The sequence below is a fragment of the Orcinus orca genome, unplaced genomic scaffold, assembly GCF_937001465.1.
Source record: "Orcinus orca unplaced genomic scaffold, mOrcOrc1.1 scaffold_57, whole genome shotgun sequence".
Classification (NCBI taxonomy): Eukaryota; Metazoa; Chordata; class Mammalia; order Artiodactyla; family Delphinidae; genus Orcinus; species Orcinus orca.
Window position 1 is genome coordinate 636110 of NW_026044129.1, and position 12689 is coordinate 648798.

The following is a 12689-nucleotide window of genomic DNA, read 5'->3' on the forward strand; positions in this document are numbered from 1 at the left end:
TGGGCAGAGGTGAGGAAGGAAAAAAGCAGTGGGGGCAGGGACAGGACGGGTATCTCAGGCAGGGAAATGGAAATCTTCCAGAAGAGCACCCAGGGCCAGGACCATCCTGGCTGGCCTGCAGGCACCAAGTCGGCTGGTATGCTGTCACTCGTGTGGCTCTATGGCCCTTCCTCTAGGCTTTCAAGTCCTTGTATATATTCAGATGTTTTACCTGGGACGGGTGGGAATAGTTCAGCAGCAACTGGCCTGGGGCTCAGCTCACGTTTACTCACAGATGCCTCGGCACGGTGCCCCAGCTTTGCAATGAGGTCGCTTGTTGCGTGGGGGCTGCTGGCTGAATGGGAGACGATTCCCCACCACTGACCAACTTCAGAATTGTTTACAACTGGAGCAAGTGCCCTGATACGGTTTTCCTCTGTGGAACTGGCGGGTTCTGTGTTTTTTTTCTCTTTTTCGTTTTTGGTTCAAGGTAGATTTTATTCCTCTTTTTTGTATTTACAGATATAAGCATGGAAATAATTTATTCATATAAATACATGTATGTGAAGGGAATAATTGTTTTTTCTGTTTTATTTTTTAAATTTTATTTCTTTTTAATTTTGAATTTTATTTTATATTTTTATACAGCAGGTTCTTATTGGTTATCTATTTTATACATATAAATGTATACATGCCAATCCCAGTCTCTCAACTCCTCCCACCACCACCCCCCCAACAGCTTTCCCCCCTTGTTGTCCATACGTTTGTTGTCTACATCTGTTGCTCTATTTATGCCTTGCAAAATGGTTAACCTGTACAGTTTTTCTAGGTTCCACATATATGCATGAATATACAAGATTTGTTTTTCTCTTTCTGACGTACTTCACTCTGTATGACACTCTCTAGATCCATCGACGTCTCTACAAATGACCCAATTTCATTCCTTTTCATGGCTTAGTAATATTCCATTTTATATATGTACCACAGCTTTATGCATTCGTCTGTCTGTGGGCATTTAGGTTGCTTCCATTACCTCGATATTGTAAAGAGTGAGGCAATGAACATTGCGGTGAATGTCTCTTTTTGATTTATGGTTTTGTCTGGGTATATGTCCAGAACTGGGATTGCTGTATCATATGGTAATTCTACTGTTAGTTTCTTAAGAAACTCCATATTGTTCTCCATAGTGACTGTATCAATTTATATTCCCAACAATAGTGGAAGAGGGTTCCTTTTCTCCACACCCTTTCCAGCATTTTTTGTTTGTAGATTTTCTGATGATGCCCATTCTACCAGGTATGAGGTGATACCTCATTGTTGAGTCCATTTCCTTGAGCAAGGGGTAGGTCTTGTCTATTATATATTTAGCTTATGGAATGGTATCTCTGCTAATTTCAAACTCTGGTGTTATGCAGCACCCCAAATCACCTTCCCCCTTAAGCAAGCATAAGTTGGTTTTCTAAACATGAGACCCTGTTCTGTTTTGTAATTCAGTTCATGTGTAGCCAAGTTCTCATTCCATGTATTAGTGGTACCTTATGATGTTTCTTTTTCTGTGTGACTTTTTTCACTTAGAATCACCATGCCTCAATCCACTCATTATGCTGGTACGGGCCTGGTGACATAGTTTTCATTGCTGAGAGGTATTCTGTTGTACGTAAGTACCGCAACTTCTTTATCCATTATTTGCTCTCTGGCATATTTAACTTGTGCTGCAGAAGAGGTTCCTGTAAACAGAGCCACCCCAAATTTTGGGGTACCTGTGTCTTTTTGATTTTAATTTCCCTAAGCTATAGGACCATAAGTGGAAGTGCCCTAGGCTCTGTTGCTTTGTTTTTTAGATGTTTCAGGAAACACCATACACTTCTCCGGAGTGGCTGTTGGCAAATTACATCCCGCCCATCAGCATAACAAGGCTCCCAGTTCTCCATGGCCTGTCCTGCCTTTCTGGATTTTACACTTTTTTCAGATGGCCCTTTTGACCGGGGGGAAGTGAGACTTCATTGTACTGCAGATTTCCTTTGCAAGCTTGCTTGGTTGGCCAAAAAGGGCGTATGCGTTTTTTCCTGAATATATTCAGGAAAAAACGCATACGCCCTTTTTGGCCAAGTGCATCATTGTCGACGTTCTGCCTCTTTTCCTATGCTTTAAATGCAATTCCAGTCTACCTCCTGAAATCGGTTTCCTGCAATTGTGCCTTGCTTTCAATGCCTCTTCATAGCCTTATCTCAATATATTTTTTGAAAATAGTTGGCCTTTATAACTCTGCAGGTTTTTGAATTGCAGTGGCCCTTAGCTCCATTTTTCAGCTCTTATTTTTGTGATCTTGCCTCATAACCACAGGATTCCTTCAGGCCCTATTCTTCTTCTGGGGCACCTTGCTGTGCCTTTGGTTTATTCTTCTTACTGATGTGAAATTAGAGTGACATGTGCCCATTGAAACTGCTACAGCTAGTTTCTCACTGGTTCCCCCTATTCCCATTCATCCTCCACACTAACTGCAGACTGTGCGATACCAGAACTTAAAGGCATTGACTCTCCATGTGGGGATATTGTTAGTAAAGCGGCTGGAATGTCGATCCAGAGCCCCAGGAGAGGAAAAATGAGGTGTGTTTTAGAAACCTTTCCCGATCATATGGTATACCAGTCGCTGGGTTTCCCAAGCATGGTTTAGCTGTAGGAAGATTCCCTTCAACCTGGAGTTTTGGGACCCTTGGAATGAGTAGCATGAAGTATTGCATTAAACTTTTGGCAGTTGCTCACCAAAGCTCACCAATCCTCTCAGCCCCAAGTGTCCAGCCTTATGTCTTATCCAGCTGTGGGTTTATATGTGGTCAATCCAGGTTGCATCACAGCCCCTGAGCAAATTTTGTAAGAATTTTTCTCTCTTTCATTGTTTCTGCCTTTTGTTTTTAAAATTTATTTCTATAATGGGGTTTAGCTCATTTTCACTGCTGTGTTTGTGCCGCTCTGCACACACTTGATTCCCTTATGGAGATATATCAATACATGGGTTTTAAGATTCTTATTACTCAGATATATTTCTCTGCGGTGTATAGGGTGTGTTGAGGCCAGTTCATTGAGCAAGGTGTAGATCTTGTCTAATATCTATTTGGTTTATTGAACGGTATCTGTGCTAATTTCAAACTCTGGTTTTATGCATCACCCCACCTCTCCTTTCCCCTTAAGCTGACATAAGTGTGTTTTCTAAATGTGAGACACTGTTCTGTTCTGTAATTCATTTCTTGTGCAGCCATATTTACCCTCCCTCTATAAGTGATATCTTATGATATGTTTCTTTTTCTGTTTGACTTATTTCAAGTAGTATTATCGGACCTAAATCCACTCTTTATCCTTCTACTAGCCTTATTACATTGATTTCATGGTGAAGAGATATTCCATTGTACATAAGTACCACATCTTCTTTATCCATTGTTCTCTTTCCTGGGATATTTAAGGTGTACTGAAGTTGAGGTTCTTGTAAACAGAGTAGCCCTAAACTGTGGTGTGCTTGTGTCTTGTTGATTTTTAGACTTCCCTAGATATACTCCCATGATTGGAAGTGTCCTATGCTCTGTAGCTCTGTTTTTTAGATGATTTAGGAACCACCATACACTTCTCCAGAGTGGCTCTCGGCAGTTCACACACTGCCCATCAGCGTATAAAGGCTCCCTGTTCTCCATGGCCTGTCCTGCATTTCTGGTTTTTACAAATTTTTAGGATGGCCCTTTTGACCGGTGGGAAATGAGACTTCTTTGTTGTGCACATTTGCATTGCTTGCTTGCTTCGTTGCCCATAAAGTGTGTATGCGTTTTTTCCTGGATATAATCAGGAAAAAACGCATATGCCCTTTTGGGCCAACTGCATCATTGTCGAAATTCTGCCGCTTTTCATGTGCTTTAAAGACGAGTCCAATCTATCTCTTGAAATCTGTTTCTTGCAATTCTGTCTTGCATTCAGATCCTCTTCTTTGCCTTACCTCAACATATTTTTGGACGTTAGTTTTCATTTATAACTCTGCAGGTTTGTGAATTGCAGTGACCCTGAGCTCCATTTTTTAAGTTGCTCTTTTGTGAGCTGGCCTCAAACCCGCAGGATTGCTTCAGGCCCTATTTTGGCTCCGGCGAGGCGGGCTGAGCCTTTTTTCAATTCTTATTCTTAATGGGAAATTAGAGTGATATGTGCCCGTCCAAACCCCTACAACTATTCTCTCATTGGTTCCCCCTCTTCCCATTCATCCTCCTCACAATTTGCAAAATGTGTGAAACAGAAGTTGAAATGTGCTGATTCTCCAAGTGGGGAGATTCTAAGTAACGTGGCTGGAATGGTGAACAGGAGCACCAGGAGAGGATAAATGAGCTGCATTTTAGACACATCTCCCGATCACATGGTGTACAGTCCTCTGGGTTTTCCATGCATGTTTTAGCTGTAGGAAGATCCCTTGAACCTGCAGCTTGGGGACCCATTGAATGGGTACCAGGTAGTATTACTTTAAAGGGTGTGCATTTCCTCACCCAACCTCACATTTCTCTTAGTGCAAACAGTTTCCAGCCTTATGTCTCATCCTGCTGTGGGTCTAGATGTGTTCAATCCATGTTGCATCACCGTCCCTGAGGAAAAGTTGTAAGAGGTTTTCTCTGTCTCTCTGTCGTTTATTTTTTTCAATTTATTACTATATTGGTTACAGCTGATTTTCAAAGCTCTGTTTCTTGCTGCTGTACACCCACTTGATTCACGTACAGAGAGACATCAGTAAATTCTTTTTCAGATTCTTACCAGTCGTATATATTCTTTTCCGGTGACTTGAGTGTGCTGAGTGCAGTTCTTTTAGCTACCGTGTGGGCCTTGTTGATTATCAGTTTGGTATTTGCAATGGTATCTTTGCTAATTTCAACCTCCTGGATGATGCCTCACCCCTCCCCACCTTTCCCGTTTAGCAGCCTTATGCGTGTTTTCTACATATTTGACTATGTTTTTGTTTTGTAATTTATTTCATGTGTAGCCATTTTGGATTCCACCTTTAAGTGATATCTTATGATATGTGTCTTTTTCTTTTTGAATTATGTCACTTAGAATGATCATACGTAACTCCTCCGGAGTTGTTACAACTGGCCATATTTCATTGATTTCCAGGCTGAATAATATTCCACTCTACCTAAGTACCACATCTCTATCCATTTTTTCCCTCCAGAGACATTTAAGTTATATCCTAGTTGAGGATCTTTTAAACAGAGAGGGGGTAAACATTGGGGTGCCTGTGTCCTCTCGATTTTTGTTTTTCCCAAGATATACGCCCATGAGTGCAAGTGCCCTATGCTCTGTAGCTCATTTTTTAGATGCTTTAGTAAACACAATACACTTCTCCAGAATGGCCGTTGGCAATATACATTTCCACTATAAGTCTCACAGGGCTCCCTCTTCTCCTTGCCCTGTCCTGCATTTCTGTTGTTTACGCTTTATGAGGATGGCTCTTCTGACTGATGCAAAGTGATATCTTTTGTAGTATTGACTTCCAGTGCCCACCTGTTTGCTTGGCTAAAAAAGTGTATGCCCTTTTCTTGAATATATACAGAAAAAAACGCATACACCCTTTTTGGCCAACTGCAATGTTGGCAATGTTCAGCTCCTTTTCTCGTGCTTAATGGCGAGTCCTTTCTACCTCCTCAGATCCCTTTCCTGCCATTCTCCCTTGCTTACAAGTCCTTTTCTCTGACTTTCCTCAAGACATTTTTCAGTGATGGATATTTTCAACTCTGCAGTTTCGTGAATTTTACTGCCCCTGAGTTCCATTGTTCAACTTGTGTTTATGGGAACTGGCCACAAAGCAGCGGGATTTCCTCAAGCCCTATACTGTTTCCATGGGCAACCCTAGCCTTTGGTCAATTCGTCTTCCTGATTGGAAATTAGAGTGACATGTGCCTGTCTGAACACCTAGGACTTGTCTCTCATTGTTCCTCATCCTTCCGCTTCATCCTCTGGACAAATTCCAAACTGTACGCAACAGGATGTTGACAGTGCTGACATCTCCAAGTGGGGAGACTGTTAGTAAAGACACTGGAGGGGTGAACCCGAGCACCAGGAGATGAGGAGATGAGATGCCTTTCCCAAACTCTTCCCGATCAGACGGTATACCATCCTCTGGGTGTGACAGACATGTTTTAGCAGTAGGAAGAGTCCCATTCATGTAAGGAGAACACCAGGGCTTTTTCAAAATCAGTGTCTGCCCGAAACCCAAACTGGGGAATTTTTTAAGCTACGGCTACACATATGTTCATTAAGGGCCTTGGGAAGTAGGCAGAGTCCCAACTTTAGATGATTGAAGTCTTCAGGGTCAGAAGCACTCACCACCAGCTTCCCTTAGGTTACACTTTAACTGTCATTGATAGATGATGTCAATAAAAATATCTTCTTTTTCAGATTATTTCCCCTTATAGCTTATTGCAAAATGTTGAGTGTAGTTCCCTGTGCTATACAGTAGTTCCTTGTTGATGATCTATTTTATACATAGCAGTGTGTATGTGTTAATCCCAAACTGTTAATTTATCCCTCCTCCCACCTTTCTCCTTTGGTAATAATAAATTATAAGATTTTATACTTCTCAGAAATGGGGGAGCTGAAAGAGAGGTATCATTTTCAATGGAAAAGCATTTAAAACAAGATTGAAGCTTTAACCAAGATTATTAGATGTACATCCTTGGAAAGAAATCACTTCGTTTCTCTAATATTGACCTGACAAATAAGACAAACCTTTTCACTGAACTTGCTTATAATAAAGTGATGGAAATATCAAATGGAAGTGTTAGAAACATCTTATTTTACCTGAGCCTTATACACTGTTCTATGTTAACTACAGTTTGGCTCACACATCTGTTCATTGAGGTTACAATAGTCTCAATTTCTGTTACTGATCCTCCAGAGTGGACCCCAACAAGTGTCCCCCTGCCCAGTGTCATTGGGGCCAACAGATCGAGACTGAGTTTGGTTCACAAGCAAAGGAAACTTTATATTTTGATCAGAGAATGGAGAGGTGAGAGCATGCACTACCCCGTGGGCTGTGGGCTGGGCTGCTGTGTAGAGATCCTGTCAGAGTCAGTGGGAGGGAGGGGGCGGAGCTCTCGAGGGCCGGGTTGGCTGCAGCTCAGGCTCTATATCGTGGAGTCTGCACTGGGCCCCAGGAGCTGAGGTGTCGTCCCAGCCATTCTGCACTAGGAAATCTGGTCTGAAGTGCCGGGTGTGGAACCTCTGCATGCGGGACCCTAGGAGCACATGAAATTAGACAAAGCACAAAGGATAAAAACGGTTAGACTTGACTTTATTGCCCAGATTCTATTTTTATCTCCCAGGGATTTTTAATGGGCTTTGCTGGGGACAAACCCCTCCTCTGCCTTTTGTCCCGTTCCTCATTCTTGGAGTGCTGAGGGTGCAGACCCTTCTTCTGTAACTGCTGAGTGCTGAGTTGGGAGCCCTCATACCCGGGGGCGAGGGTCAGAGCTTCTCCCCAGCAGCCTCCAGGTGACGTTGATTGTCCCCAGGCCCCCTGCCTCCCTGCTCGTCCACCTGAGCACCAGCATTGGAAGTGTTATAGATTCTAATGACCTTTAAGGGTCCAGGAAAGAGATGTGCAGAGACGCTGTGGGGGCCGGTTTCACCCCGCCCCACATTTGTTCGGCCACCTTAGGCTGACCGTTTCTGCCAGCCTAGATGCTCTGACCAGTAGTCTGCGCTTTCTTCAATTAGGCCCCTGAATTAACGTACAAACAGCACCAGGTGTCAGAGCCCTGCCCGCTCAACTCCCAGACAGTCCAGGGTCAGTGGTGATCAAGGACCATGATGGCCACTGAGTCAACAGCCTTTTGAAGTAAACAGGAGTCCAGCCAGTCTCATTAGCCACCATCATCACGGTGTCTGTAGGCTTTTCTATGGTGACAGTGTGATATACGGTTCCCCCGCCAAGATTATTAGCTCCCCTCTGGGTGCAGTATGTCCTGCAAGCAGTAGTCTACTCTTTTGGGACACACTCTTGTTGTTTTATGAGAGAAACTCCAGGTCAAGTGATGTTCACATGAGTCGTCATGGTGCCCTGTTGCCCCCGGTTATCTCTCTGGATGTTGGAGTTGGAAGGCCTCCTCACTCGAGGTTGGTGTGCCCACAGAGCGAACCCTGCAACTTCAGGGCATGGTTGGTGGTTAGGATCACCACGTGGGGTCCTTTTCCCTTAGGAGGGAGGTGGCCTTTGGGGCTGCTGATTTCCAGGTTTTTAGATACCACCAGTATCTTGGCCAGATGTGGCAGTGGGCCAAGCCCCTTGGTGACCGTAGTTTATCCTACCTGGATGGCATTCTTGCATTGTTCCATTTCAAGTGGTCCCAGTTTTTGCACTAATTCTCCAAAGGCGATTCACCTTTCACCGGGAATGTAAAGGTCAAAGGGTTTAGCTAAATTAGGGAGTTCCAGGGCAAGGGTCTGAATTGACTGCTCTTTCCATTCTTGAAAGGCCACTTCTGGATTCTATTCAAAAGGATCATCATCTTTTCCTTTCAGTGTTTCATATAGAGGCCCAGCTAGTAGACTGTAGTTAGGAATCCAGAAGCAGCAAACCCTGGCCTCCCCAGGAACCCCTAAGCTGTCTTCTAGTTTTAGAAAGGGGTAAGGCTGAAAATGGTTTCTTTCCTTTCCTGGGATGGGCTTCTCCGACCTTCTGTGAGAACGAAGCCCAGGCAGGTCACCGCAGTCTGTGATATTTGAGCTTTTTCTTGGACAACTTCTATCCTTTATTGGCTTGGTAGTTCAGAGGCCTCCTTAGTAGGGCTGGCGATCAGAATGTCGTCTGCGTACTGAAGGAGGGTTTCCTTTTCCAGAGGTAGAACTTTTAGGTCTTTAGCTAAGCTTTCCCCAAAGATGGTGTGGGAATTTTTGCACCCTTGGGGCAAGACGGCCCGGAAGTATTGTTTTAGTTGTATGTTGAGTCCTGCCACTCACAAGCCAAAATTTCTTGTGACTCTGGGACTAATGGAATACAAAAGAAGGCATCATTGAAGACTAATACAGAATACCATGTCCTGGTGGTTGGTAGAATGACCAGCAGGGTGTAGGAATTAGGAGCAGCTGGAGGTATATCCTCGGTGGCTTCACTGACTGTCCTGACATCCTTTACCAGGTCCCCAGCAGCCCATGGGGCTCTCGTGGTCAGACCAATCCCAGAATATGGAGCTCACCTGGGCAGGTACCCCACCCCCACCCCAGCCCACGGGGCTCTCGTGGTCAGGCCCCTCCCAGGATACAGAGCTACCCTTGCAGGTACCGTGGCAGGGCTGGGCACACAGGAACCGTGCACATAGCCCTCATTGCAGAGCACCCCCAGCTCACCTGTCACTCAGAGCTGACACAGAGCACCTCAGAGCAGGACTTGAACTAACAAACAGCAGCTGCGACAGGTCTGTGACCCTGGGCATCACTCTGTGCGGCCTCCCTCCACCTGGTCTTCCAGAGACTTCCACTGCACCCGGGGCACCAGGCCTCTGTCTCCAACCACCACCCACCCCTCTTCTCCCTGACTCCTGGGTTCCTCTCATTAGGAGAGGGTTTTCTTGAAGTTGTCTCCCACTCATGGGCCAGATAAAATGATTAGAAAACAAGCCAAAGCTGCAGCCCCTTGTCTATCCTGACTCTCAGGAGCCCACACCTGTTCCTTGGACCTGGCCGGTTCAGCAAGTTCCATTTTCTGCAACTGTGAGCCCCTGAGGGGTGATGATTGGCTGACCTGGGCAGCCTTACCGTGCCGGCCAGCCCTCCCCAGGTGTGCCTGGGTTGAGATCAATATAAATACCACTCCAGGCGGCAAGAGCCCCTGCAGCCATGCCTGACGCCATTTTCTCTGCCCTGTCAGCTGTCTCGGGGCTGGGCTGGTGGGACGGAATGAGAGGCCACAGCTTTGTGGGTGGCCCAGTGTGAGTGGGGCTCTGCTGGACTTTCTGCAGCAGTTGCCAGGCTGCCACCTGCTAAAGAAGAGGATGTGTCACCTATACCTGCTGCTGGAATTTCTCCCTGGGCAGAGGTGAGGAAGGAAAAAAGCAGTGGGGGCAGGGACAGGACGGGTATCTCAGGCAGGGAAATGGAAATCTTCCAGAAGAGCACCCAGGGCCAGGACCATCCTGGCTGGCCTGCAGGCACCAAGTCGGCTGGTATGCTGTCACTCGTGTGGCTCTATGGCCCTTCCTCTAGGCTTTCAAGTCCTTGTATATATTCAGATGTTTTACCTGGGACGGGTGGGAATAGTTCAGCAGCAACTGGCCTGGGGCTCAGCTCACGTTTACTCACAGATGCCTCGGCACGGTGCCCCAGCTTTGCAATGAGGTCGCTTGTTGCGTGGGGGCTGCTGGCTGAATGGGAGACGATTCCCCACCACTGACCAACTTCAGAATTGTTTACAACTGGAGCAAGTGCCCTGATACGGTTTTCCTCTGTGGAACTGGCGGGTTCTGTGTTTTTTTTCTCTTTTTCGTTTTTGGTTCAAGGTAGATTTTATTCCTCTTTTTTGTATTTACAGATATAAGCATGGAAATAATTTATTCATATAAATATATGTATGTGAAGGGAATAATTGTTTTTTCTGTTTTATTTTTTAAATTTTATTTCTTTTTAATTTTGAATTTTATTTTATATTTTTATACAGCAGGTTCTTATTGGTTATCTATTTAATACATATAAATGTATACATGCCAATCCCAGTCTCTCAACTCCTCCCACCACCACCCACCCAACAGCTTTCCCCCCTTGTTGTCCATACGTTTGTTGTCTACATCTGTTGCTCTATTTATGCCTTGCAAAATGGTTAACCTGTAGTTTTTCTAGGTTCCACATATATGCATGAATATACAAGATTTGTTTTTCTCTTTCTGACGTACTTCACTCTGTATGACACTCTCTAGATCCATCGACGTCTCTACAAATGACCCAATTTCATTCCTTTTCATGGCTTAGTAATATTCCATTTTATATATGTACCACAGCTTTATGCATTCGTCTGTCTGTGGGCATTTAGGTTGCTTCCATTACCTCGATATTGTAAAGAGTGAGGCAATGAACATTGCGGTGAATGTCTCTTTTTGATTTATGGTTTTGTCTGGGTATATGTCCAGAACTGGGATTGCTGTATCATATGGTAATTCTACTGTTAGTTTCTTAAGAAACTCCATATTGTTCTCCATAGTGACTGTATCAATTTATATTCCCAACAATAGTGGAAGAGGGTTCCTTTTCTCCACACCCTTTCCAGCATTTTTTGTTTGTAGATTTTCTGATGATGCCCATTCTACCAGGTATGAGGTGATACCTCATTGTTGAGTCCATTTCCTTGAGCAAGGGGTAGGTCTTGTCTATTATATATTTAGCTTATGGAATGGTATCTCTGCTAATTTCAAACTCTGGTGTTATGCAGCACCCCAACTCACCTTCCCCCTTAAGCAAGCATAAGTTGGTTTTCTAAACATGAGACCCTGTTCTGTTTTGTAATTCAGTTCATGTGTAGCCAAGTTCGCATTCCATGTATTAGTGGTACCTTATGATGTTTCTTTTTCTGTGTGACTTTTTTCACTTAGAATCACCGTGCCTCAATCCACTCATTATGCTGGTACGGGCCTGGTGACATAGTTTTCATTGCTGAGAGGTATTCTGTTGTACGTAAGTACCGCAACTTCTTTATCCATTATTTGCTCTCTGGCATATTTAACTTGTGCTGCAGAAGAGGTTCCTGTAAACAGAGCCGTACCAAATTTTTGGGTGGCTGTGTCTTTTTGATTTTAATTTCCCTAAGCTATAGGACCATAAGTGGAAGTACCCTAGGCTCTGTTGCTTTGTTTCTTAGGTGTTTCAGGAAACACCATACACTTCTCCACAGTGGCTGTTGGCAATTTACATGCCGCCCATCAGCATAACAAGGCTCCCAGTTCTCCATGGCCTGTCCTGCCTTTCTGGATTTTACACTTTTTCAGATGGCCCTTTTGACCGGGGGGAAGTGAGACTTCATTGTAGTGCAGATTTCCTTTGCAAGCTTGCTTGGTTGACCAAAAAGGGCGTATGCGTTTTTTCCGGAAAAAACTCATACGCCCTTTTTGGCCAAGTGCATCATTGTCAACGTTCTGCCTCTTTTCCTATGCTTTAAATGCAATTCCAGTGTACCTCCTGAAATCGGTTTCCTGCAATTCTGAACCGCTTTCAAGTCCTCTTGGCAGCCTTACTTCAGTATATTTTTGGACGATAGCTGTCATTTATAACTCTGCATGTTTGTGAATTACAGTGCCCCTGAGCTCCTTTTTTCAACTCGCTTTCTTGTGAGCTGGCCGCAACACTGCAGCATTGCTTCAGGCCCTAATCTGGTTCCGGCATGGCATGCTGAGCCTTTGGTTAATTCTTCTTCCTGGTGGGAAATGAGAGTTAAATTTGCCCGTCCAGACACCTCCAGCTAGTCTCTCATTGGTTCTCCCTATTCCTGTTCATCTTCCACAGAAATTGCCAACTGGGCCAAACAGGAGGTTAAAGGCACTGACTCTCCAAGTCAGGAGAGTGTTAGTAAAGCATCTGGAATGTTGCACCCGAGTACCAGGGGAGGAAAACTGAGACACATTTGAACACGTCTCCCGATCACATGGTTTATCATACTCTGGGTTCCACATGCATGTTTTATCTGAAGGAAGAATCCCTTAAACCTGGAG

The 12689-nt window shown here is 44.6% G+C and overlaps 1 long non-coding RNA gene across 1 annotated transcript in view; it reads right to left on the reverse strand.

Annotated features, from left to right (window-relative positions):
- LOC125963371 (uncharacterized) overlaps positions 1 to 12689 on the reverse strand; it is a 1420724-nt gene that overhangs the window by 610485 nt on the left and 797550 nt on the right. The gene's annotated exons all lie outside the window — the stretch shown is intronic.